The following is a 26,430-nucleotide window of genomic DNA, read 5'->3' as shown; positions in this document are numbered from 1 at the left end:
CTCACAGACATCACTCCTTCTTCCCACCCCCATTACCATTAATCCACGTTGTAGAAAGATGTAACATTTGTCACTGCTTTATTATGAAGTGCAATGCTGTGAGTTATTTATGAGCTTGCTATTTATTGAAGTATTTGCTGGTAGTTTTAGCACTTCAGCTCTAGGGTGAGAATCAGCCACGTTTTACTCACTGCCTGGCAGAACCTTCTGCTGTTTAACCACTTCTCTTCCACTCCTGGCTGTGCCCTCATGGCACACACCACACAGGGATGTGGCTCAGGGCAGACTCTCAGCCTTGTCACTTCTAAGGGATGGGATAAGTAAGCTGAAGGTGATGTTTGGAAAGGACTCAGAGGCAATGGGCAGAAATGAGCCAGGAACTGAGACATTACTGAATCCTGTCACTGGAAAGATGGAGGCTGGGGTCTCACAGCACAGGAGTGCAGCAGCTGGTCAGAGCAGAGACCAAGCCACTCCACTACTCAGTATCAAATAACAGGTACTCAAGTAACAGATTAGAACAGGACAAACAGCGTATTCCCCCTGCTCCTCGTGATCTGCTACACATGAATTTTCCTGGGAGAGACCTTTATTCCTTGATGTGTCCAATCCCTCCTCAAATCCACACAGGGTTTTGCACCACAACGTCCTGTCAGCAAGCAGTACCACAGCTTAATTTACATGTTACCTAAGCAGTATTTCCTTTTGCTCAGTTTGAACTCTGCCATCACCTCCTTTGAACTGGTGCTTCCCTATGTCTCTGAAGCTTCCTCTGCACCCTAAGTCCAACAGGGCAAGCCCAGCCTCTTGCACTTCAAGCCTCAAAGGAAGAGGGTGGTACGTGGAGAGAACAGGAGGTAACAGTAGGTGAGGAAGGTAACAAACAGCAGTCAAGAACAGTGCCCATGTCACCTGCAGAACGGTTGTCTGCAAGCCCATGCTCTGTTCTGCCTTGTACCTCATGGCAAAGAGCCCCTAAAGCCTGCTGAGCCAAGTCACTCTTGCCTAGGTGGGTTCCCCGGATCCAACCCAGGAAATCAGGAGGATGGGAGACCTGAAGCTCTCAGTACAGAACAGCTCCCAGCAGAACACCAGTGTCCCCACCACAGGGGCCTTGGCACCTGTGCTGTGGTCACCTCTTTGACCAGGAGCTTGGCCCCACGTCTGAAAACATGCTCTTGATTTAACCAGTTGTGAATGCAGTGCAATGAGGGATTCCCTCAGCTGAAGTAGCTGGACTCTGTTTCAGCTATTGCTTTTTGAACACCCAGGGTAGCTCCATTGCCACAAGTGAACCTGCTCATAGGACCACGATTCCAACCTCTGCTGAGGATGTAACCCTTGTAACCCTTCTGAGCCTCCCACTTCCAGCACATAAATGAAAGGTGCAAGATCCCGAGCACTTACCCTGCCCCAGCCATTCCCATGAGAGCAACAAGAGGCAGAACAACCACAGATTTACTGCTGAGACCCTGTGAAAATCTGCCTTCTTCTCTGAACATGCCCTGCTGTCTTTCAGTCACCAGCTGACCTTAGCAGCCGAGGAAACTGGCCATACAGCGAAAATAAGAGCAACAGTGGTGGTTGTTTCCCATTGACAGCCCAAATTGTACATTGCTATAGCTGCACAGAGAATACCTGCTGCAGCCAGAACAGCCAGCCCGGGTCAGCCCCTGCTTTCTTCCTCTATATTACATACTGCTCAGTATGGGCCAAGAGAGACAGGAGCCAGTGTACAGTGCTACAGCTGAAATGAATCTGCTCCGTTTAAAGGTGTGTAAAATGAAATACACTGAAGTGTTATGCTGTGGGGTTCGGATCTGCACGCTGCGGAAGCTGCCCCAAGCGCTCCTCCTGCATCACCCAAGCCACACGGCCACAGACAGACAGATGCTGAGCTGAAGCCACCAGCACAGAGCTGGGGTGCTCAGGCAGAGAGGCCTGAGCAGAGAACCACGGAGAGCAGAACAGTGCTTTTCCTGAGCTCAGTGAGAAGGCTGCTGCTCCTGTGTGTGCTTTTTAGCAGCTGCAGGTACCCAAGCAGTCAGTTTTCAGCACTTGCAGTGTCTCGCTGAAGCAGTTTACAACACCCAGCACTTTGTGCTGAGATCACTTGCGAAATGAAAGCCTGGAGTTTATTAAAAAGAGCAGACACTTCGCAGGCACAGTTTGATTTCACTCTAACACCAGGCACTCACTCCCCGGTGCTAGCAGGATACAGAGATGCTGTACTGGTATGTGGCTTGCTGAAGGTAGAGCATTTGAAGGGTGTGAATTAGAGGGCCACAGGTCTATTCAAAAGGTTTAGTAGCCATCAGCAGGAGGAGCTGAATGCATTTCCTCTCATTCTATACATTTTTATTCTGACCCTGCTGTGTGTGTGAGTGTTTCTGTTGTGTTAAATTCCCCTACACCACCTCTTCCGACAGAAAATGCCATTCCATCAAAACAAGGCAACTTGATTCGGAGCAAAATGCCATGTTTTAAGAGGAGTCTGCTGATTGGAAGCATTTTGTAAAAATCAAAACAAATCTGGGAACTCTGAGCTTTGGCTTCAAACTCCCTTTCATTATAAGTAATTCGAGGGGGGGAAGGACCCAGACTCCCACTGCCTGTGTTAGAGCAAAGCACAGTCACCTGTAATTTCAGAGCACTGAAGGCTCTGTAAGGCTGTGACAGAGCATTTTGATACGGCTCCGTGATGCTTCCAAAGAGACAGAAAACCACTTGAAGTCTTTTAAGCAGCTTTTAGCAGCCCTGCTCCCACGGACTCAGCTGGCTCCTAGACCCCCTGCTGGGGGTCAAACAAATTGTCACTCACCAGGCCTGATCCTGCCCATGTGAAGTCAGAGTCGTTTCAAAGCCATCAGAGTTAGTACAGATCTACTGAGGCACGAAGGAAGAAAGAAGGTGTTTGATTCACACTCTGCGGCTGCACAGCCTCCAACTGAGGTTCAGTAAAGCAAGTTTTCCACAGTGGAAGTAAGGACCAGCTTCCCTGCGTCAAAAGGTGGGTATCAGTCCTGCTTCCACTCCTCCGATGCAGCCACTTCTTTCGAGCTGTGCCTCAGTTTCCCTCTCTGCAAATCAGAGCTCACTCACCCTCATTGTTGAGCATCGCTCCAGCTCCCTGGTGTGGCTGTGGTCCAGAGCCAAAGCACAGGCTCCAGGGCCTGTTTCCCCATTCCTCCTGAGAGCCCAAGTGGAGAGGCATGGCCCGATGCCGGGCACACTGCCACACGTTAGAGCTCCTACCACATTTCCTCTCCAGCCAAGGACAAACTGGGTTGTCAGGAGCTGGCTGGACTGGGGTGATGGGGTGAAAAGCTTTGCTAAGAACAAACAGGATAATAAACCCACCTTAATGCCTACAGAGGAACACAGTCTGACCTTATCTATATGCAAATTGTGGAGCCTTCTTCCTCCTCTTTGAGGGCAGGTGAGCTGCCTATAATGTGCCTGATAAGAGCAGTGCATTTGCATTCCACCAGACTGTCAGGAACTTCTCTTTGCTTTGTTCCCTGGCTTAGGCTGTATTTAAAACACATAAAATCCCTTCTGATTAGAAAGCAGCTCCATTTGGTTACCACCTGTTAGAGAATCACCAGAGCCTCAGGAAACTTTCAGACACCAGCTCCCATTCCCTTTGTCAGCACTGTTTGCCTCCTTGTTCTTTGTCATCAGGCTTTATTGGCATGGAAACCAGCCTCTGGTGCTGAGGAATCCATCTGTTCCTGCTGTTCCCTCCTCACCTGACATCACACAGTCCTACTTACAGAGGTTTGGGTGCCTGGGAGTTGGAAGGAACTAAGATGTTAGAGACTGGGATGAAAAGTACAAGTGAAGAGCTGATGTTCTTCCATCACACAGTGAGCTCAGGACGGTACAATGCAGAAGGACACCTCAAGTAGCCCAAAGGCAATGTACTGCATTACTTTTCTTTCCAAACATAGAGGTGAAATCCAGCAGGAACTCAGCAAGATCTGCCCATATAAACTGTTCTGCACGGTTTTGCAGAAAACAGGATGCTCCTACAGGCAGACACATCCCAAACCACAGTAAAATCCATATCCCACATAAATCTACACAGCTCCCTTGTCCACCATCTCTTTCCTCATTGCCTTGAAGCTACTGCAGCTCCTGCTGAGGACCAGTTCCCCTGCCCAAAGGCCACTAGCAGTGTAATCCTTCTTGCTCCTATCTCAGCCAGTCTGCAGTTAGACGAAGTTGGGATGAACTTCCCAATCTGAGGCATTCTGCTCCCACGTGGTCTGACATTAGTCTTACACACTGGTCCCCAGCTTCCAGGGGAAGTAAGTAGGGAGGAAAATAAGCTGTATTCACACAGGAAAAAAGAAAATTACCGTCATGTTTTTATGCAAATAGCCCTAAAATTTGGGCAGGGGCAAGGAAGCAGACGGGGGAAGAAATCCATTTAAAAACCTTTTTGCTTCTATTCTTTTCTCCTTTATGTTTTCAGTGCAGCTTTAGTGGCTCTTTAAAGATGCACTACAAAGCTTTTAATAAAAGCCAGAATGAAAGGCAGAATCCTCTTTAAGATCCTAAATCAGCCTTGCAATACGTGTCTAGACTCACACGCTACTAATACATTAACTTTTTAGAAGTGAGATACTGTAACACCCAGTAAGCCATTCTGCTCCTGCTAAATTCCCTGTCAAGGAGCCTGTGTGCTTCTGTTTAGATGGGAAGCAGCAACATTTAACAATGACCCCTTCCAGAGAACATTTAATAGGCAAGTAGAGCACTCACAACACTTTGCATTCCTGCCTCTCATCCAGTCAGGAATCCTTCCCACCTCAAGGTGAGCACTGAGGGTGTGATTGCTTTGCATTACACAGCTGCAGCACTCACTGAACACAATTAGGCAGGACTTAGGTTGTGGTGCTGAGTAATGTGCTGGTTTGAGCACTGAGCCCACCAGTCTTTCAGCAATAGTCACTCCACCTCCACCCAGCAGCAGCAGTTTCCTCTGGTCACAACAACCGGTTTCTCTGGCCCAAGAATTCCATTTTCAGTGCTGCTGGCTTTCAAAAATGGAAGCTTTTGTCAGTCTCCAGGAGCATATTCTCCCATAATTTGCAGTTCTGAGACATGTGATAATTTCTAATTTGCTTCCAGGCCTAAATGCAGCATCTCTAAACTGTCTATTGAGGAAAGGTAACAAGCAGTGTGAAAGTGTGGATTAGATTCTTTGTCTCCATCAGAAGCAGGGGCTGTACTGCATCTCTGTTCCAGCGCAGATGCTAACCTGCTGATTCTTTTGCTGGGGCATGCCAAGGGCAAAACAACAGGGCATGAAGAAATCACCTGGTTTATCTGGAGCTACAGAATGAAACTGGTTTTGAAGTCAGAGCCCCTGAGAACCCAGCTCCATACCTGGCCTCCTCATACAACCACAGGCAAATCGCTTCATCTCACCGAACTCCAGCTACCCAGCTGTGAAGCGAGGATAAGAAGAGCTTTGTTCATCCAGGCCCTTGTCTTGAGTTCCCCATGCAGCCTGCGAGCCCCGGGGGGGGCACACACAGACTCTTGCTCTTGCTATGTAGAACAGCTTTGGTTTTACAACAACCACCCAAGAGCACAGTGTGAGCCCACGAGCCCCAAAGCCTGAAGTACCTGGAAACACAACAGAGCGAGCGCATTGCTCTCCTGTGCTGCTGCCAGCGTTTGGCTGCAGATTCAACTTCTAAGCTACACAATGGTGCGAGCCCCGGCAGTGGCAAACCTCAGGAGCCCCAAGCAGGCTGCAGCTAAATTCAGACCCTCTCTTCTGTGCTTCAGGTGGGATTTTCGGATTGATTTTCTTTTCCAGTGCAGTCAGAGCTGCTCAGAGGGATCCCTTGTTTCTCTGGTTAGTTATTACCATCCTGCAGGGAGAAGGGGCCCTGTTTGCACTAGGAACACCACACAAGCTGTTCTGAGCAAAATGGTAAATGATGAGTCCCTTCATCAAAGCATCAAGGCTAGAAACACCCCTGTGTGACAGTGACTACAAGGAACCAGGGGAAGCCATCACTTCTGCAGCTGTTGCCAAGACAGCCTCCATGCCAAGCAGGGCTAAGGTCCTGAGAGGGCAAAACTCCTGATCCAGCAGTGAGAGAACGCTTCAGAAGCTCTGGGGAGCTTCGTGCCACGTCCTGCTGTCTCCCATCCCCAAGGTCACACAAGCCATTCCTAACCCACACACACACACAACTCCAGCACTCCTCGAGGTTTGCCTGCAGCATCGCTTTCTGTAGGGCTCCAAATTATCAAACCAAACACTTGTCCCTTGCCAGATCAAAAAAAGCTCAATGAAACCGAAACGTTTTTGCCCTGGGGCCTCTTGATGCTTGCTTTAACTGCATCACTCCATTAAGGATGATACAATTTAAGTCTGACTGTCTGGTTTGCATTAAGATTAATAGCAGTTGGTTAGCCATACTCCTTGGATATTAACGGCAGAGCTTTTTCCTGGTGATTTCTCATTGCTCCTAACAAGATGAAGGACTCAGCCTCAGCAAGCAGCAAACTGAGTCTAACTATTCCCAGCAATTAAATGGTCAAAAAGCAGGAAAGATACCCCTGCCTAACTGTTAAGCAGGCAGATACCCATCAGAGGCATCACAGTGCACACCACTTTACCCAGGTTTCAACCTCAGCTGTGAAACATTTCAAAGGCAATTAAAACATCATAAGCAATCATGTGTGAATATTCCTGAATGCAGCTACTAAATAAGAAACAATGACAGATCAGCAAAGGAAGAAATCATGTTTTAATCTAACCTTTAATGGGTGTTTATTAACAAAATGATTCCCCCAATTTAGAACCAGCCACTTGTTACTGACTGAAGCTCTATCACAGCTTTTCCACATTGAATCCAAGGCTCAATGGAGAGAGCGGTCAACAGGTTTATGGGCAATGAAAACGAGATACTCTTCCAGCCTGAACACACTGATCCTGCTAGACCATCCTGTGTTGAGTAAATGATCTGGGCAGGGGGCCACTGTGCATACTGGAAACTGGGGCAGCAAAGCAAGGAGTCACTGGAAAAAGTGTGATTAATATCAGAGCACAAAAGAAGGGAAAAAGCATCATCCAGCCCCAGGATGGCTGCAGAACAGGCAGAAGCACTTAAAGCAGCACTCCCTGCAGGAAGAAGAGTGGCTGCCTCTGAGAAAAGACCAAGGGAGCCACAAGTCTCATGGATTGCTGGTGACAGGTTCAAGTTGCTCAGGCTGAGCAGAGTGGGGCAGGAACAAGTGGATGGAAGTTGGGCGCATTCACTATGAGAAACAGTGACAAATGTTAACTGGCCATGGGTACCATCAGCACGAGCTGGTCTGGCTGTTCCCTGCAGCCTTCCCTTGCCCACCAAGCTCTGGGTTGGAAGAGCTGCAAACCCACATTGAACAGCACCAGCCAAGCATCTCTGACACACTTCCAGCCATTGAGACAGCCAGGGTAGCCTTCTTTGCCCTCAGCCCTGTAAGCCCAAGGTCCTACTCAGCAATGGAGTTGATTAGCTTCAGTTTACGTGTACTGAAGCTGTAGCAGAGGGGCACAGCAACAGCTCCAGCAGGTCTGGCCAGCTCTGCTCCTGCTCTCTAATTGTGGCCATGAGCACAGGCCTGGGAGAGGATACACAGCAGTGCTTAACTTTGTATTAGGGTGTGTAAGAGCTGAACAGGAACACATCTGATCTTACATCCAAACACTGCAGTTTGGGGAGGAATTTAACTGAAGAGAAAGGGCAGCGTTCAGCCACCTTTCACCCTCCTCTAATATGCTCTGTCTTCCCAAACAAGTAATTCTGTTCTCTCAGGGATAAGCCAACACGTTGCTCAGCTATTTCCTCTCTCCTCAGCTGACAGGGTGGACTCCTGGATCTGCAGCCAGTTCCCCAGCAGCCTGAAACTCAATTACTGAATGCTCAGGGCTGGGACTCCGCTGCCTGCTTCTTCAGAGGTAACCCCATGGCTCCTCCCTCAGGGCCTCTGACCTAACACACACTTCTCCCTGCTGGAGCTCACTTCATTAACAGAGCAGTACCTCACCCTCACCACACTGCTTCAGCCTCTGCTTCTTTGGGTGTAAGGTTTACTAGTGCTAAGGGTTTTATCAAAGCAGAGAGCCGCAGCTGATGCCAGTGCTACAACCAAACAGTCTACTAATTGCCCAGCCATCTCCGATTAAGCTTTTGGTCTCAGACCTGTCCAACAGTGTCTCTGCACAAGGCAAAGTCAGTTCCTTTGTGTCATTGTCTTGACATTGGCCCGCGGTCTGAGATGGGGGGGCTCAGTTCTGTCCTCTGTTGACGGAAGAAAGGTAGAAAGGAGACACATCTCATTTGCATGAGTAACCACCCACCATGCCAGGCCAAATATTGTCTTTGTTTTCATTACAAGATTAATCTGTGCTTGGGAAGAAAACACTAAAGTGAGTTGTCTGTACTGCACAGAGGAGGAAAATTACATTTGCTGTGTCTTCAGCAATGGATTCACCCTCCTCATATCCCAGTGGTACACCACTAACTCACGGTACTTGGACACAAACAGGGCACCCTGAGATAACAAACAGTCCCAGATGGCCTGCTGCTGCAATATACCTCATATCACAGCTTTATGGCTTGTCTTCACATTTGTCTCCAAAAAGGAAAATGGGTAAAATATAGTAGTTGGAGGGCATATTTTTACTTGAAAAAATGGGTGATTTATATTAAGGGGGAAGTCTGGAAAGGCACCAGCTTTGTTCTACAGCTGTACATCCAGGGACCAACACTGGTGCGGGTTAAGGCATTGTGGCTGCTCTAACTCCCATCAGTCCAGGCAGGCACCTAGAGCCACTTCTAGGCCACTCCAGCAGGAGGGAGTCACTCTGGGGTTCACATATGCTGCCTTTATCCTGTCAAGCAAGTGTGCTGTGTACATAGCAAAATCCCTGTCCCCATCACCTACTTCAGAAAGTCAAAGTGCAGACACATGGAGGAACAGGAATAAACTTCCTTGTGTTTAGCTCTAACCATCAGGGAGTGCTACTCACTTTGTTTCCTCTCTCTTGGCAGTCCCAAATCCCAGCAGCCACACGGTACCTACAAGGATGCTCCAAACCATGAGCTGATCTCACCCACCATTACAAAAGTTTTAAGCCTCTGCTTCTTTTCCTAGTGGGAAAAATAGGTGATCCCTGCACTTAGTAGAAGACAATTTTCTTTGGTAGATGTATCTGACGAGATCCAAGAGACATTCCTACCACACAGCCCAGAAGGCGGAGAAGTTTGCATTAACCTTTTGGTCATGGGGAAGTTCATCCTAAATCCCATCTTATGATATGAGCTCCAAGAAGTTTCACCCCAAGGGCAGCTCTGCGTGTGATACTGTGACCCTTTGCCGTAGAGTGCATATTAACATACCCTGCACACCTCTGTAAAAGGCTACTAATAAGTAAAGGACATTGGAAACTGCTGCACAGCAGAGACGGCCACTTGCTGGCACGTGACTTGCAATGCATCCTAATGATCACCTCATTACAGCAACGATCCCCTCACCCTGCCAGAGAGAAGAGGTGAAACTGTTTGAGGATTCTTTCTTCATTGTCCTTGCACTCCCTTTAAGTGACACCTAAAGCCAGCAGAGGAATGGGGGGGTCATGGGGAATAGCTGTTTGTGTTCACTAACAACCAAGGAATCACTGATGGACGGATATCCAGGCATGAGACCCTTTCCAACAGCACAGTGCTGTCAGGGGAGCACCCTCTGAGCCGAGTCTTCAACCTGGAGATCTCTTAGGAAAGCAGATAGAAAATCAGAGCTTTCTATGAGTTTCTAGGACATAGATTTACTGGCAGCTGCTTTTCTGGGACTGATGTTTTCCTTCTTGCTGCAGACGCAGTGGTGCAGAGATGAATGGAACCCTTTGCTTTACTGGAAAAGGGTCCTTTGTCCTTTGCCCCACTGGGCACAAGCACAAGGAAATGCAAAGCCCAAACCAACCTGCTGGGCAGCCTCTCCCCAAGGCCCGTTTGGGACAGGATGCCTCCAGTGCCAAAGGACCACAGCCACTTCTCAGGATCTTCCTGAAAGTGTTAGATGTATGCTAAATAGCCCAGATGTGAACCCAGACAACAGCAAGATCAGGATCTGAACTTGATTCAACTCACATGGGCAGTCAGCCTTGAAAGTAGAGGGAGAGAAAGCTCCAGAGCCAATGAACTCCGAGCAGCCTGTGTTGCTAAGGAGACAAATTACAGCATCCTTCAGCTGGGATTTCCTAAGTGATGAAGGGCCCCTATGGCCAGGAACATCACTTCACTACAGCTCAGCCCAAAGGGGATGGAGACACCAGTAACCAAGGTTGGGTTAGGCTGGGAGCCTTCCAATGGCCCCAACTCCAATCAGAAACATGAGTTTGTTACAGCCCCTCTGTGAGATGGCTTCAGAGAAGGATTTAGTGATATTACATCTTTTTCAGCGCTGAAGGTCATGAGTTCAGTCCTCAGCACCTTGGTTATCTCACCTGGAGACAGAACAAAGATGATGGTAGGAGAAGGGGTGTGAAAAAGGCAGTGTTGGCCAGATGGTGGGCTGTTTTATGTGACGTTTCCCCCAGCACAGCAAACTGGGAGGCTGTAAGGCTTCTTCCACCTACTTAGTGGCTATACAGGGCTGGTTATTAGTGCTGCTGTCAGACTGGCTTCTCAGAGGATTTGCTTATCCCCTGCAGTGGGTGCTTTGTGAAAGGCTGACAGCTCTTCGGATTGCTACTGGAGACCTCCAGGAAGAAGGCAAAAGGCAGAATCAAGCTAAGCCAAAGGGCATGAAGGCCTTATCCCTTCCAGTTTCATCCCTCTCCCATATGCCTCTATCACTAGCTTGCACAAGTAAAGAGAACTCAGCAACTCATGGGGCCACAAGTGGCTGCAGGGTGCTCTGGACCCTCCCAGCTGCTGGGATCAGGTGGATCCCCCTCAAATGGCTTTTAAAAACCAGTTTTAATGAGAAAAAGCACACTCAGCATTCACCAAATCAGTATGGCTGTGCTATTGGTTCCTATTTCATACCTTATATACAGGAAAAGATCTATTCGTGAAAAAAAAGAAGCCCTCTTCTGAACTCTTTCCAGGACTGACTCAGCAACTCCATCTTTGTGTGGCTACTTTTTTTTGCTTCTCTTTATTGCTAATATTTTTAATTTTCCACTTAAAATCCTTATTTGCATGACAGGTCTGTCCAGCCTTCAGCAGATTTTTCTTGTCTTTGACTTTAATCTCATTCTCTCTTATTTTTCTTAATTAAAACCCCGCTTTGAGTTAGTCCACTGAAGTATTCATCTCCCCATCGTTCTCTCCCCCCACAGAGATGCTCCCTCTCTAATCCTGCCAGACTTTTCTACGATCTCAGCACATTGTGAGCACAAGAGGAAGCCTTCAGCATGGCAAAGCTGATGCACATTCAGCCCTGGATGTCAACTGCTGACTTCCAAGCAGATCCTAGCAGCACACTGCCCACTCCCAGGGAAACCCTGCTTTGGCTGTGGACCTGCCCCAGGTCTCGTTCCAGAGGGAGCAGTAGCTGTAGAGCACTGGAGCAAATCACTTCAACATGCAACAAAATGAGCACTTTGTGCTTGCAAAGCATTTTTCCCTCTGCGGGATTAGGCAGGATGAGACCCTCTACACTTTACAGAGGAACAGTTTTAACAGAAGGCAGGAGCCTTTCTGTTTGCACTATACATTCTGCCCTGGCACAGCCTTTTAGATGACTGGGAGGAAAGGAAAGAAACCGCTGTCAAGATGCCTCACTTGGCATTTGCTAAGATCCTAATGAGACCCAGTTTCACACCTCCTCTGACACAGCCTTAAGCGTTGCTACAGAGACTGTTTGCAGAAGGGAGAGTGCAAATGCCTGGTGAAAACATGTGCAAGCCGGGTGCCAGCAGCTATGAATCAAACTGGCACAGAGCTGGGTAATGTTTCTGATTTTGAGCGAGTTGCTCCCTGTTCACATTACAGTGAGTCACCCCAGGAGACAACGCAGAGAATTTTCCAGGGACTTACAGGAAAATGCAGAAAGCATCTCCATTGCTAACTGCTTTCTTTGCTTAATTCTGCATTGCTCTAGAGCCCCACTGGAGCTTGGGGAAGGAAAGGAACAAATGGGTTACACTGCTCATGCACCAACTGAAATATCAGTGGTGCTCCTTGCTCCTGCTCTTGAAATACCTACTGCTTAGCAGTAATAGCAACAGTTTTCAGCTCCATTTACTGCTGGCAGGGCTATGCATGCATTGAGGTCACAGGATAACTGCAGCGTGGTGGAGAGGGAGACCCGTGTTGGCTTCTATTATCTGTCATCTGTACCTTTACCATCCCAGACGCAGAGCCACGCAGGATAAACCTGAGCTTGCTTTTCCCAAAGAGCTCTGTAATCCCCCTGCTGCTGCAGTGAGACTATTTCCATTAGAACACAGCAACAGAGAAACACACAAGCATAAAGAGCAGCTGGGTCAGCCCAAACATCTGTGTAACTATGTCTGACAGCAGCCAAAACCACATACCTGGGGAAAGCACAAGGATTAAAAGCAAACATAGAATCTTTCCCCAGTCTCTCAGACTCCAACCCTGGTGTCTTAGACAGTGCCTAGGACTTAGTATCCCATAGCAGAATTCTCTTCCATGAATCAGTCTAATGTCCCCTTGACACTGGATAAGCCATCCTGCAGCAAGGAGTTCCTCAGTTGAACTGCCACTGCAAGCACCACCCTCCTTTGGTTTCTTTTGATCCTGCCACCTACATCAGGACACTTTATCTGGTGCTTCCCATTTCTAGTGCACAACCAAGCCCTGCCCAGCCTCTCACAACTCCACAGCCCTCTCCCACACACTTGCAAGCAGTGCTCTTTCAGATGGAGGAGTCAGAGCTACCTACTCACCCCTTGCACAGAGGCCATCACAGCCCTCTGATTACTTCTGTCATCCCCCTCTGAACCTCTCCCAGTTACCCTCGATCCTTTATGAAATGGGAAGACTAGAACTGCATAAAGCAGGTGGGCTTGGACTCGGCAGTACTTCCCACATCCCTGCTGTACACTGTGATCATTTCGAGGGCACTGCTACAGCTCCTGACACATCTTTGCTAAGAGAAGAGATGGAAGTGGAAGATGTCTTTGATCTCTGCCAGTTGATGCTATTCAGGAAAAGGGCTTTGGCAAGATCTTCCTTAGGCAAAGGCTAAGAAATCAGTGCCCCAGACACTGCAATCCTGGGCCCATCCCCAGTCTCCATTATTTTGGGGCAGGAGAAAAGACAGAAAAGGATTAGCTATGCTCCACAGAGTAACTGCTGTGATCCAATTAGTGGCCTGTTCTAGGGACATGGCCACAGCTAAGAGGGGAAGCCAACTGAATCCTGTCATCACTCTCCTTTTGCACTGGATGCCAAGTCTGGCCTGCTCAGCACAGCTGTCCATCACTTAGCTCCCCACCAGGCCCATCCAAGCGTAAAATCCTGGCTAGGGCAACAGGAAGCTCCATCCCTCACCAAGGACCACAGGCAGCAAGAAGCAGATGGACAAAACCAAACCGTTCCCCCCATCCCCTTTCCACAGGAGACTGTTGCACACATCCTGACAGAGCCCATCACCTTCAGCTCCCCGCTAGCACCCTGCCACCTCTGCAGCACTCTGGAAAGCTGGTTTACGGCCAAGCACAAGAGGCTCTCAGAAAGGAATCAGCCCCACAGCATTATCAGCTGGCATCTGCAGTCTTATCTAGTCTCTTTGGAAAGCTCCTCAATGCAGGGCAGCCCCCACCTTTTTCATTTCTAAAAGGCTGATGCTAAGTAATTGTTTAATATCTCTGCAGCATTTGCTCCCCTTTATCTCGGGATCCCTGCTGTAATTCACTGACGGAGCCGTCTTTTCTCCTTCTCTATTCCACCGTGTACATACTTGAAAACGCTTTCATTGGAGGCACAGATACTTGCTGCTAATTGATGCTTATTATTCCTTTTAAGCCTGTAATTGCTTTTTCTTGTCTAAATTTACTTCCTTCTCCTTTGCCCCAACTCTTCCTCAATTGCTTTGGTTTTTTTCTTCTAATCAACCCAAATCCTGGTGTTTCAAAGATGATTTGAACGTGTGCCAGAGGTTTTGCTGGTGCTTTGACGCACTGGCTCTTCACATCTGCTGAGTTTACTTCAACTTCTTCTATATTTACAGGCAAATTGGGTGGCCTGCAACTGGTAATCTCTCAGCTGCCTTAATGAGGGCAGATTTTAGGTGTCAGCTTCCACGCAGACTTTTGATTAGAAGGCTCCTCAGCTTATCTCATTTCTCTCTTACACAACACAGGATTTCCGAGTCAATTCTCTCTGCGGATAATGAAGCAAATGGAACAAGTGGAACAAAATGCAATGGTGTTTGTAACTGAAAGAGAACCTGTTCTTTCCGATGCTCTCTGTTAGTTCTTCCACAGGCCTTGACTGGACTGACCCAAAGGAGTTTCCAACCCATCATTCCCTGGGGAAAGGCACTCCCCCTCACTGAGACCTCCCCAGAGCCTTTCTCAGGATTCTGCCCATCATATCCACCTTCACATTCACCAGGACCACAGCCTCGCTTGGGCACTAGCTCCACACAGGGATGAGATCTGATCAGCCAGGAAACACGCTGTGGACTCTGCAGTCTTGTGTCACTTCTGGCAGCTGATCCAAGGCACCACACGAAACAAGCTCCTGCCAGCTGGAATCCACCTCCGCTGGGGAAGGCCTGTCACAGTGGCTTTGCTCAGCGCCAAGTAGCAGGGACTCAGCCGAACCTGGCTGCATTGCCAAGGGAATACCTCACTTCAAGCTGTGCCGCTGGGAACTTGAGAGGTCTTCTCACTTCTCAGCTGCATCCTGTGATGTCCAGAGAGGCCAAGTGGCCTCAGGAGGTGGTGGCTGTAACACCACCTCTGGTACTGACCACTCGTGTCGTTTCTAGGAAGCATCTGTGCCTTCATTTCTTCTTCCCCTTCTGTCCAGCTGTGACTGCTCCAGCTATGCTTATGCTCATTGACTTCTCTAAAGTTTTACAAACCCTATGGAGGTCTCCAGTTTCATTCCTCGGTTGTCATCCTGTATCTAGCTGATGTTTAGGGCTGACCTCAGCAGATGCTTTGAGCCACACAAGCTGCTCTTCCCAGCCTGTCCGATTCCCTGCAGCCAGCACAAGAGCTGTCCAGACTGCCTGGACTGGCCATGAAGCAGAGCTTTCCCAGCAATGAGTACCTGCTCTTCATCTGGGCTTCCCTCCAGGAACTGGAATAAGAGGAGGGGATGCAGAAGAGCCAGGAGGAACAGTGGAGCTGATAAGCACAGGAAATCTTCACTGGGTTTACAGGGATGAGTAAGCTCTAAACATCTCTCAACATGAATGTGGGACACAGCTGAACTCAGATGCATTCAGGATTGCTCCCAGCTGCGATGAGAATGGCTTCTGGGAGCACCTGAAATACTTCCATCTTGGAAACATCATCCGTCACTTAGCTTATGTCCACACTGCAATCTGATAGCCAGTACAGCACAGCCCACCAGGTCTCCATGGGAGAGAAGCAGAGGGAACCACAAACTCATGCAGAACCTCATGAGCAGCTGGATCTGTGCCAGTTGAGACACTCAGCCATGAGCTAATACATCACATCAGCATCTCCTGCACTGCAAGGTACCAAGCCAGAGCAGAGGAACAGGAACAATTACTACCATCCAGGAACATTTACTGTTGGGAGTTTGCTGCATTTCATTTTAAGCAAGTTTCTTTTGCAGCTCCAGTGACCTGAGGAACCAGGAATAGGAACATTAACAAAAGCAACAAATAAATTACCTATTCCAATTAGAGCTCTAATAAGATGCAGTGTGTTGGAAGTCCATGCGGATGCAACAGTGATTTCTAATTAAAAACATGCAATTAATTACTAACCTAAAAAACGTTCCAGTATTATACCAGTGTGTTCAAATCAGAGCGTGCTCTCAGAGTGAACTCAGGATTATGATTGTTAATGCTCGAGGTGTTCTTCTGTTTGCTTGTTTCTAATCTTACCAAGGGAAAAGGTAGGTTTTCAGGCAGCAAATCTGTGCAGCTGATAGGAGGCCATGGGGAGCTGTTCTGATGCTGCATCATCCTCACCCTTCTTTAAAGGACTAAATCTGGCCTCTGCTTTCTTTACTCCTTCTCCAACACCTTTGTGAGCTGCAGTCAATGGCTCTAAGTCCCTGCTGGTGGAGGAAGCCCATTCAGTCTGAAGTATCCATTGACTGTATCAGAAGACAGACTCCAAGTGTTGCTTGGGAACAGGAGCTCTTCCATACAGCAAAATGTAGGTCCATCCTACAGCACCATGAACTAGGAGTCCACAAGAAGAGTGCATGGCAAAAGAGGCTGCTAATGGCATCGTGGGTCTGTTGTGCATCTCTAAGAGGTTCTTTGCTTCAGGAATGAGTGAGGAAATTTGTGGCCATTCACCACCAGAGTGAACTGGGCCCACATTCAGCATGATGAACCTGCCACCTTCCAGCTGCCCTTTCATGGAACAGAATGATGCCACCAAATATAAACCAACCCAAATGCAGTCAGATACAAACGCTAGAGGTAAGGAAGAGGATCAGTTATGTAAGAGCACATAAATCTGTGATTTAGACACTTCCATGAAGCCTGCCCTTCCACGAAGCCCAACAGTAATTAGAGTATTTGCCCTTGGAGCATGAATTTGACAGCAGACAACCAAGTAGATACTCCTGACATGTATAAAATGTGTGCAAAAAATTAAACCCTAGTGGCTCTGGTCTGCTGGAATAGAAAGCACCCTCAGGAGAGGCCTGAGGCTCTGAAAGTTTGGAGCCACACATCAAGAGCTTCACCTGTCACTGCAGGGGGGCAGATTCAGCCCTCATGGCAGTGAGCAATTTCAAACTAGCAGACAGCATAGCTTGATGGATCAAAGATTCAACTGAGGCTTAGGAAACCAAAGCTGATTTTTCAGCTCTCCCAAGTAATCTGCCTTCTCTCTGTGCTTTTGCCTAAAGCTCAACGGAACAATAGTCTCCCTCCCTATGCACAAAGCAGAGCACCTGGCAGCTTGGCCCTACCATAACGCAGAGGATATTAATAGAGGAGCTGCACTTTTGTATTTAGCTCCCTGTTTTGGATGAAGATGAAAATGAGCTGAACTGTGAATCCAGCTAACAATGGCCAAAAGCTCCCTGGGTGGAACAGAGTGATGACAATCCTCCAAATGCCTGGAGAGATCTCCTGCCAGCTGAACGGCTTTCCTGCAACTAAAAAGGACAGCTTTAGGGGAAAAAAGAGAAGCCTAAACAGGAAGGAAGGCTGGGAGCAAAGAGGCTGGAGAAGTAACTGAGGGAAGCCTGCTAGAGACCAGCACGAGTCAACCCACAGCAACCAAGTCCTTGAATGTTCTTCCACATCATATGGAGTCCCAGGAGGACCAACGTGGAGTCAGCCTAGGAGGGTTATGCCTCCCTCAGGCTCATTCCTCAGTGAAGCCCCTCAACACACAATGGATTGTGCCAACTTCTCCACAGATTTAGCTGCTTTTCAACCATACTGTGAGCACAGACTGTGTATGTACGCAGTACGGGATGTGGTCTGCACTTCCTGGGGATAGAAAGTTGTTATGGACTTGGGAAGTCAAGTTTCAGTCCTGCTACCAATTTTGGCTCTTGTATACACATTGACTTGGGAATTTTCCTCTGAGTCACTCTATGCAGGGCACAAAAAAGTATTTCCACATTCGATGGAAATAAATATACACATTTCAAGAAGTAGAATTAAAGACAGTTGCCCTTTTGAGTATTTTAGAGCATGTAGAAACTTCCCCATTTCCATGAGACACACTAATAACCAGCAGAGCAGCACAGAACTTTGCAGCATCTCTAATGCGTTTTCCCTCTCTGCCCCAGCCCTTTTCATTATGACCCATTTTCTTGCTTTTTCCTTCTCTTCTTCCAAGTCAAAGCGTTTCGACACCCTGCCCTTTGTGAACATTGTGTGTCAGAACATCTACAAGGATGGCAAATCGTGTTTTCCTCTGTCTAATCCATGCAGGCAGCTGGACCACTTTCATCCCTAACTGGGTGCCTCTGGGATAGCACACCAGTGCTGGGTACCGCTGTAATGCAGCAAGCCAGCACAACTAGTAGGCACATACAGCTGTGACAGAGGAGCTGACCTAGACCTCGGTGTACATATACCTAAAAATAGGTAGAGATCAACGTGCAGTGGCTGAATTTAGTACTAGGAGAGGCAAAATAAAACCCCCTTTTGCTCTGAAGCCAGCAAGCAAAAGTCAGACTCCATCAAAGAAGATGCAGAGATACTGCAGGAGAGCAAAGCTTAGATTTACACCACAGGGCAGCTGGAATCGGAGTCTGTGCCCCAGCAATGTCTGTTTGTAGCAGGGCTGTGGCTGGTAAATAGCAACTGGTTTGGTTTGGTTGGTTGTTTTAAGTGTGTGTAACATCACCTGCACCTCCACTCCTGCCATTCTAATGCAGCAAATGAGACAAATCCAGGTGTTTCCCCTTGTAAAAAGGGAACACGTGAAGCAAAGCACACACTGGCTTAAATAAATCCTTCTCTTTAGATGCCTCAGATCTACTCATTTGGGGTTTTTAAGATGGTTTTCTTATTTAAAAAACAACGTTTCTCCTCCCCATCTTTTCTCACCACAATGTAGCAACTGCTCAAAACCACGAGGGGAAAAAGCAACTTTGTTGAACACAAAACAAACAAGCATTAGCATTTGCCAGTTCCCTTTGTAGAGCCCAAGGTCTGTGTGGGATTTCAGAGGCAGGCAGGCGCTCAAAGCAGCACTAACGTGTTCTGACACCCTCGCTTCTGTCTCCCATATGACAGTCTTGTTTTACACTGAGATTTAAGCTACTCAGGCCTTCCCCCGCATGAAGGGACAGAAGCATCCATGGCTTCAGGGCTTCTCAAAGGCACCCGAGGTCTTGCATGGAGGCAGCTCAGCCACAACCAGGTCACTTGGGATCTACCACCCCAATCCAGGCGGGATGGGCCCAGTGGAAAGCAGTCCACATGTGCTGTGAGGGTGATGCAAACCAGGGGCTGAGCTTTCTTCCAGGCCCCCTTAGCTGGGGCGTGAACTAAGGAGAAAAGGATGGGAAGAAAGACAGGAAGGGCAGATTCCCACCTTGCTTTCCACCCCTACCACCTTCTTGAGTTTGCTCCTGAATAAGACTGAAGGAGGCAGAAAGTAATCACAACCCGCATGCATTAGAGCAAGAGAAACGCACAAGTCCAGGGTAAGTTCATTATAACAGCCCTCACCACACAGCAGAGTTTTGTACTGCAAGTGCACAGATACATGAAATAAAACCCTTTCTTCAGACCTACAGGCTCCATCATGCAATCAATCCCTCTTCTTCTGAGTACAGTGTTCTTAAGGCAGTTTAAACCCTTGTTATTTGTTATGCACCATAATAATTCCCTTCTTTAACTCTGCATTACTGGCAGGGATTTGAAGTCTGAACACGCAGCACAGACTTTGATGCCTTGCTGAGGTGTGTTGCTGCTTTCTAAGTAAAGAGGGCAGAGCTGCAGGGCCCAGAGCTGTCTGTGAGGATCCAGTCTGGTGTCCAGGACAGGATACAGAGACCTGGGATCACACATGGTCCAAAGCAGCAGCAGCCCCCATGGCTGGAGCCAACCTTTCCCATGGGACCAGTGTCACCTCTCCTAGGAGATAGTGTGGGCCCAGCTCTTATGAGAGAATCCTGTTTGGTTATCACTGAAAGTAAGGAATTTTTCCCAAGGAAAGACAGGCAAATTCCATGAAGAAAACTTATTTTTTTACCAAAAAAAAAACCCACAAAAACACCACAAAACTTTGCTAAAGCCAAGTAAAATTTAGCTTTAAGAAAGCAAAACAGTCTGTGAAATTCTAAACATGTACAGGCAGATGTGGAAGGATGGGATTTCTTCAACCAGGTTTTTTATAGTGTCATGTGTGAGAGCCTGTTCCTTCTCCCTGCTCACTCAACACTGGAACAAAACCCACTGACAAGTTACCCCTCCTGGGGCAAAAGAGGCCAGTTTCTCAAGGTAATGATGAGTGCAGGGCAAGTGAAGGAAGGAAGAGATCTGGCTGGTGCCCTGGGAGGGCACAGGAGCCTACAGGGAGGCACTGGAGGAGGCTGGCCTCCTCCTCAGCTGATCTGCTTTTGTGTTGCAGGTAAAGGAGCAGGCATTGAGGAGAGGTTTCAAAGGCCGAGTGCTTGGAGCCCAAGTCCCTCCCTGGCCCACAAGACCACTCCCACTCCAGAGTGGCTCCCACTGCAGAGATAATCAGAGAGCATGGGAGAAGGGGCTGCAGGTTCCTTGTCCCTTGCCATTACAGCATTGCTTACCTCAGTACAGGGGTACTCTGCACTATAATGAGGAAGCAGCAAAAGGTCAACTCAGCCAGCAGTGCATCAGGGTTTGGCTGCCAGCACTTAGAGATGCTCAGGTTTCTGGAGATCTGAGCAGGAAGAAGATACTGGCAATGGATGTGCAGTGAGGTTACCCACCATCCATCTCATCCCACCCCAAAGAAATGAGCAATAAACCCACAATCCCTGTCAATCACAGGTGTTCCAGCCTGACGATGGGCACCAGACTACCAAACTCATGGCAAGATGGAGACCTTGACAAGGAATTTGCACCTTGATCTGGAAACCCTGCAGGAAATCTGTGCTCAGAAGGAGCACAGGAGCAAGACTGGAGCTCCCTTGCAGCACAGTGATGTCTGTGCCTCCCTTCTAAGCCTGGAGGCCCAAGAAAGGACGAATGCCAAAGGCATCTTAGTGCATTCCCACCCATCCTGATCTGATCTGGAAACTTGTCAAAGTCATTAATGGACAAACAGCAACGGTGAATGTACCTGTGCAGACAAGGCACTGCCACAGTTCAGGAAACAAACCACTGCTTCATTTTGTTCATTGCCTTTTTTCTTTTCATGAAAGCAAATACTCAGCACACACAAGCCCAAAGTTTCCTCTGCAAACAAATGTCACGCTGGGCTCCCTGAGCCTTCAGAGACATGTGCACAGTCAGACTCACGCTGTTGACAAAGATGTTGGAATGGGAGTTTCCCCAAGAAGCTGCACGTGTTGTCTTTGATCCTGCATTTATGATCTATCCTCAAATTATCTACATGCTTTGCTAGGAAGAGCTCAACCATCCTGCCACTGCTTGTTTCTTGCTACCGTGATAACTGTGATATGAGTGGATCTGACCCTGTAATCTCAGCACTGCTAATACTGATTAAAAACAAATTATTACATATTTGTATCAACCCTGGCAGCAGAGTCTCCCTTGTCCTTCAGCATTAGCAAGTACAGCTCTGAAGCAGCTGATGCCAAGAAAAACAGATGATGTCCCTGGAGAATGGAAAGCAAAGCAGTCCCTTGAGAGGGGAGGGGAGAATTGCTCCTCAAGCCAGTGCTGTTACAGGGTGGGCAGTGTGTGAACGTCTGCAGAGCTTATCTGTGCCTGTTGCTCACTCCTCTCCCAAGATGCTTTATCCTTTCGATGCAGACATCACTGGAGCACCCTGGGATCATGCACAGCAGATTACAGTCATTAAAAAGCCTGCCACACTCTTTGCTGGAGTAGGTGGCAAGGCACAGGGATGCTGTCACAGACAATTTGGTCTCGAGCAAAGTGATTGCTGTCTACAAAACTAATAGAACAAGATGAAAGGTGCTTTGTACAGGCTCAGGATTATCTCCTGCCACCCAAATCCAGCACAAATTGTTCAAATCCCTTGCCCTTCTCTTCTTAGCATATCCTCAGCTATGTACATTATGTTCAGGAAAAGAACACATTCTTGGGAAAGCCAAATAAAATCCCAACCCTCCTGTAATTCCCGAAGTAGGTTGAAAACATAAATAAGGAGGTTTATAGGATATCAGAGTGCCCTGGCCTTGACCACAGCCCTGTAGAGCCATGTGCTATAAAAATGTGGAGTAAGACATCCTCTGCCTCAATGACATAGATGCCTCTCAGGTCTTCTAATCCTCTCTTTGATGAGATGGGGGCAGCCTGACAGGAAGCCCAATGATTTAAAGTCCTGCAGAGGGACCCAGGCAGTGAGAGGCAAGACAAAGCCCACAGACCTCTTGTAAGGTATTTTATTACTGAGGAAATGCTGCTAAATTGGTTTCTTGAACTCACTAAAGATATTTCAAGTTTACAAACAAAAAAACAATTTTCAAAGAATAAAACTGTTGCGAAGTGATTTAATTGTTATTTTCCCAACCCAGAAGAGTCTGGGGAACCATCCAGACAAATTGATTCCTCCAGAATAGGGTCATTTCTGCAGAACCATCATTTTTCTCCCTTGTGAAATTCAGCATCCTGAGAAGTCACCATCTCCTGTCAATTCTTCACCACTGAGATAAGAAGCATTAGAACTGACTGAAAGGTAAGAACTCTGCTGCCACGAGTTCCCTTCTCTTCCAGTGAATTTGGTTTAGGTTTCACACATTTCAAAGCTGGGAGCAGTTCTAATAACTTTCCCCCCGCTCTATTTTGTTAAGTAGGTAATTCTTCAAGCCACTGACTCTTTTAGTCTATATACGGACTTTAACACAACAGAATCCCAATTTCCAACAGTGAGTTAATGTTCTGGAAGTAATCAGAAAAAGTCTTGTTTTTTAAAGCCCTGATTTAGTGTCGTGTGGTGCTGGAGATGTCAGAACTCCACCGAGAAATAACTCTGCATCTTATTCCTCAGAAAAAGCCCAACAGGAGAAGTTTTGTCCAACCCCAGGTCAATGACTCTCATAGTCCCAGAAACGGCAAGCCATGCAGGGATATGGCCAACCCACCCTACCACCACCCAAACAGCCTTGATGCTGACCAAACGCACTGGTAGCCACCACTTGCTGCAGCTGTGGAGAGAGAACTTCAATGCAAAATGCAAAGATAGCCTGTTCCACGCTTATTCCTGACACAAACAGGAGACCTGTGCAGGACATTGCTGTTTCCATGCTCTACCTACCCCGTGCCTCTGGCTTCTCCCCCTGGAGAGGGTCTTGCATCAATGGAAACACAATCTATGCTCCCAGGTGGAACTGGAAGGCCTCGTGCTCAGCTGGGACAAGAGCCAGCCCTCAAGATGCTTCTCTGCCATCAGGTCCTGTGAAGCAGCTCTCTCCTCAGGCTGGCAAGGCGCTTAGGACTCACAGGAGCAGCACAGTTGATCAGGAACAAAGCACCGACTGTTCAGAGAGGGATGGGAGATGAAGGGATCGCTTTGCCTCCTAGTCCCCAGTGTTGTCAGCTCAGTGTTGGTACAGGGGCAGAGAGAAGGGCGCTCGGACACCATTACCTGGTGCTTTTGCTCATTCCCAGCCTTGCTGTCAGCTTTCCCAGTGGGCAGCACTCAGAGGTGGCACAGAAGAAAAGTGTAACTCAAAAACCAGGGAAAGGGCAGGGAACTCTAGTAGAAATGAAGAGGTCTGAGGAGGTGCCACGTTATTAACTCCTGCTGTGCCCACTCCAGGCAGAACAGCCTTTGACACATGATCTCTGGGCACCTCACTTGGTCGCCTTGACAAATGGCTCTCTGCGATTCTTAGAGGGGAAGAAAACTAATACTCCCCCCTACCCGTGGGTCATGCTCCCCCATCTGACTCACAGAAATCATTTATCGCTTATCTGATAGCTTAAGCATATCTGCATAATGTGCTACACGCAGCTGAGAAGCTCTCTGTGTTTCACAAATCCTTAGCAATGCATTTTTTAATAGGAAACATCAATCCCAAGTAGCCCGAAGGAGCGATCCCTCTTTAATCATTCACCACACTGAGGACTAATTTTAGACAAAGGCTCGACACTCCAAGTCACCTGTACCACCTAATAACAGAGATGATGCCTGGATTCACAGGGAAAGGTGCAGTCTCCTTTTCAAAGCTGGATTGCAGATCCTGTGGTAATTGCTACAGGAAATTCCAGCTCCAGGAATACTCAGCCAGGCTTTACAAATAAATGCTGTCTGATCTATTCCTGCTCAGCCCCAAACTCTTTGTGGAGTATTTGTAAATGTAATGGGTACTTCATTTCCACCACTGCTCCTGAATAATTCATGCAGTGGAAGATCCTTCTATGGTGCCGTGAATGGAGAGACTTGGGGTATTTTGTTCTCTGTAGTTAATGGATTAAAAGAGGGGTTTTTTTCAGCTATGAAACCAGGTAGTTTATCACCACAGAAAGAAGCATGGTTCATACATCAATGCCTCAACCTAGAAACACATCTGGGAGTATGGATAGCCGGACTTAACAACCAATAATTGCTAAATCATCCCATGTTATCCAAAAAGCCAATGGAGTTGCAAAAGGAAACGTCGAAGAACTGCTTTGGAGCAATCACAATATTTTCCTTCCCTGTTTTCAGGCATTTCCTTCAGACTGAACCATTTTTTTTCCCCCCACAAAACAGTTCATTTTGAAACATCATTTTGAAATGAGAAAAAGAAATAAATCAAAACTCCTTCCCATTCAGAAAATGTCATAACTGGGAGCTGCAGCACTTTCAAGCTATTCCTCCCCAGCTCCCTTCCAAGCAGAATTGTCAGACTCGCTGAGATTTCCTGAGCAATTTCTATTGCATCAAAATGACATTTTTCAAGACAAAACTGTTGTGACAAAAAAAAAATATCAAAACCAAATCTCAACAAACCTGAACATCTCTGATCCAAGCGCCTCTGACTAAAACAAGATGTTTCCAAGATGCCAAACCTTGCTTTGGGTGAGTCCCAGAACATCGGTATGACACATCCACACTGAGCAAGTAAGTCCCTCTTAGGCAGCACAGGTTGCCCAAAGAAGTGGTAAATACTTAATTCCTGGCAGTGTTCAAGGGCAGGTTGGACAGAGCCTTGGGCAACATGGTCTAGTGTGAGGCATAGGGCAGTTTCAACACCCACCCCACCCCCAAGGCAGAGAGGTTGGAACTGGATGATCTTAAGGTCCTTTCCAAGCCAAACCATTCTGTGGTTCTATGATTTTATGGATCCTAGACCCCAGGGATACCTTCACATATGTTTAGAGCCAAGCCCAGACTTTCCTAGACTGTATCTTATATCAATTTCACCATTTTAACTGAGGAAATTCCAGGTTCCAGACTTAAAATGTGGCAACAAGAACACTGACACCTTGTCAGGTCCCTCTCTTAAGGTGAGCACTGACCTCTTGGCTCTGCATCGATGCATGATTTGGTGTTAAAGCTCCTTCCAAGGGTGTTAGAGCAATCTGTACTTAAACCTCTGGGATGCTGCCTGCTCTCATGGCAGCAGTTGTAGCCCTCAGCAGGCACTAAATCTCAGTTCCTACCTGATCCCTTCAATCAGCAGTGAGGAGATGTGCCCAGCCACCAGCTGCATTGTCTTTATCAAATGAACTTCACTCACCAGCGGAAAATTCAGAGCTGTCACACACTGCTGGAGTTTTTAAAAGCTGTCTTTCCAAAGCTTTGTTGAGAGGCACCACCTCCGTTTTCTCAATGCCAGCAACAAACCTGCTCAATTCACATCATCAAACAATTCCTCATACCCCTCTGCCAAGTGAAAATGCCCATGAACTCACCTGGGGAGATCAAATCATTTTCTCTTTGCCTCAGCCATTGTCACAAGCCATAGAAAGATTCCACTGCTCATGCTGGATACCTCCACACAAGCCCCTTCCTGTGAAAAGGGCTGCACAAGGGAGCTCAAGCCTTAGGCACTAAGTCAATCAGGACATGCAGAAGGAAGTTTATAACTCCGTCGATTCACAAGGCAGAGCAGACTGCTGTGCTCTCCTGGAGCAGCACTGGTTCTGCAGGGGTAACAGTGGCCAAGACAGTGAAAACCACCTTTAGTGTTTTCCTGCAGCAAAGCAAATGTGACTCAGACACTCACTGCTTGCTTTCAGAGGAAGAAAGGTTCACTTCTACACTGGCACTCTGCTCACCTTCATCTCTCCAACAGCATGATGTGGGTTTGGGTTTGTAAGGTGATGCTGTGTGCTGGGGCAGGCGGATGCTCCAGCACTGAATCTCAAAGCAAGAAGGGAGATCTGACACAGAACATGGCAGTGAAGGGGATGTCAACCCAAAAGGGGATGATGCAGAGAGCAATTTCCCATGTTGAGCAGAAGAGGACACCAGCATCGCAGGTGCCTGTGATGGAGCAGAGCAGCTGCCTTGCTTCCCAAATTCACAGGCTTGGGTTTACCTTTTAACTAAATCCCAAGCCCTTATCTTTGCTTGGAAAACTGTCTTCTGTTGTCCTGCACAGATTTGCAGAGTTCAGGGGAAGAGAGGGCCTATCATAGTGTTAAACGTTTGTATCACCTTTATATCCATCTTCATATCACAGA

The sequence above is a fragment of the Neopsephotus bourkii genome, unplaced genomic scaffold (genome assembly GCF_033783945.1).
Source record: "Neopsephotus bourkii isolate Nb327-2 ecotype Australia unplaced genomic scaffold, CSIRO-AGI_Nbou_v1 NB_804, whole genome shotgun sequence".
Lineage (NCBI taxonomy): Eukaryota > Metazoa > Chordata > Aves > Psittaciformes > Psittacidae > Neopsephotus > Neopsephotus bourkii.
Note: the sequence above shows the minus strand (reverse complement) of the source record.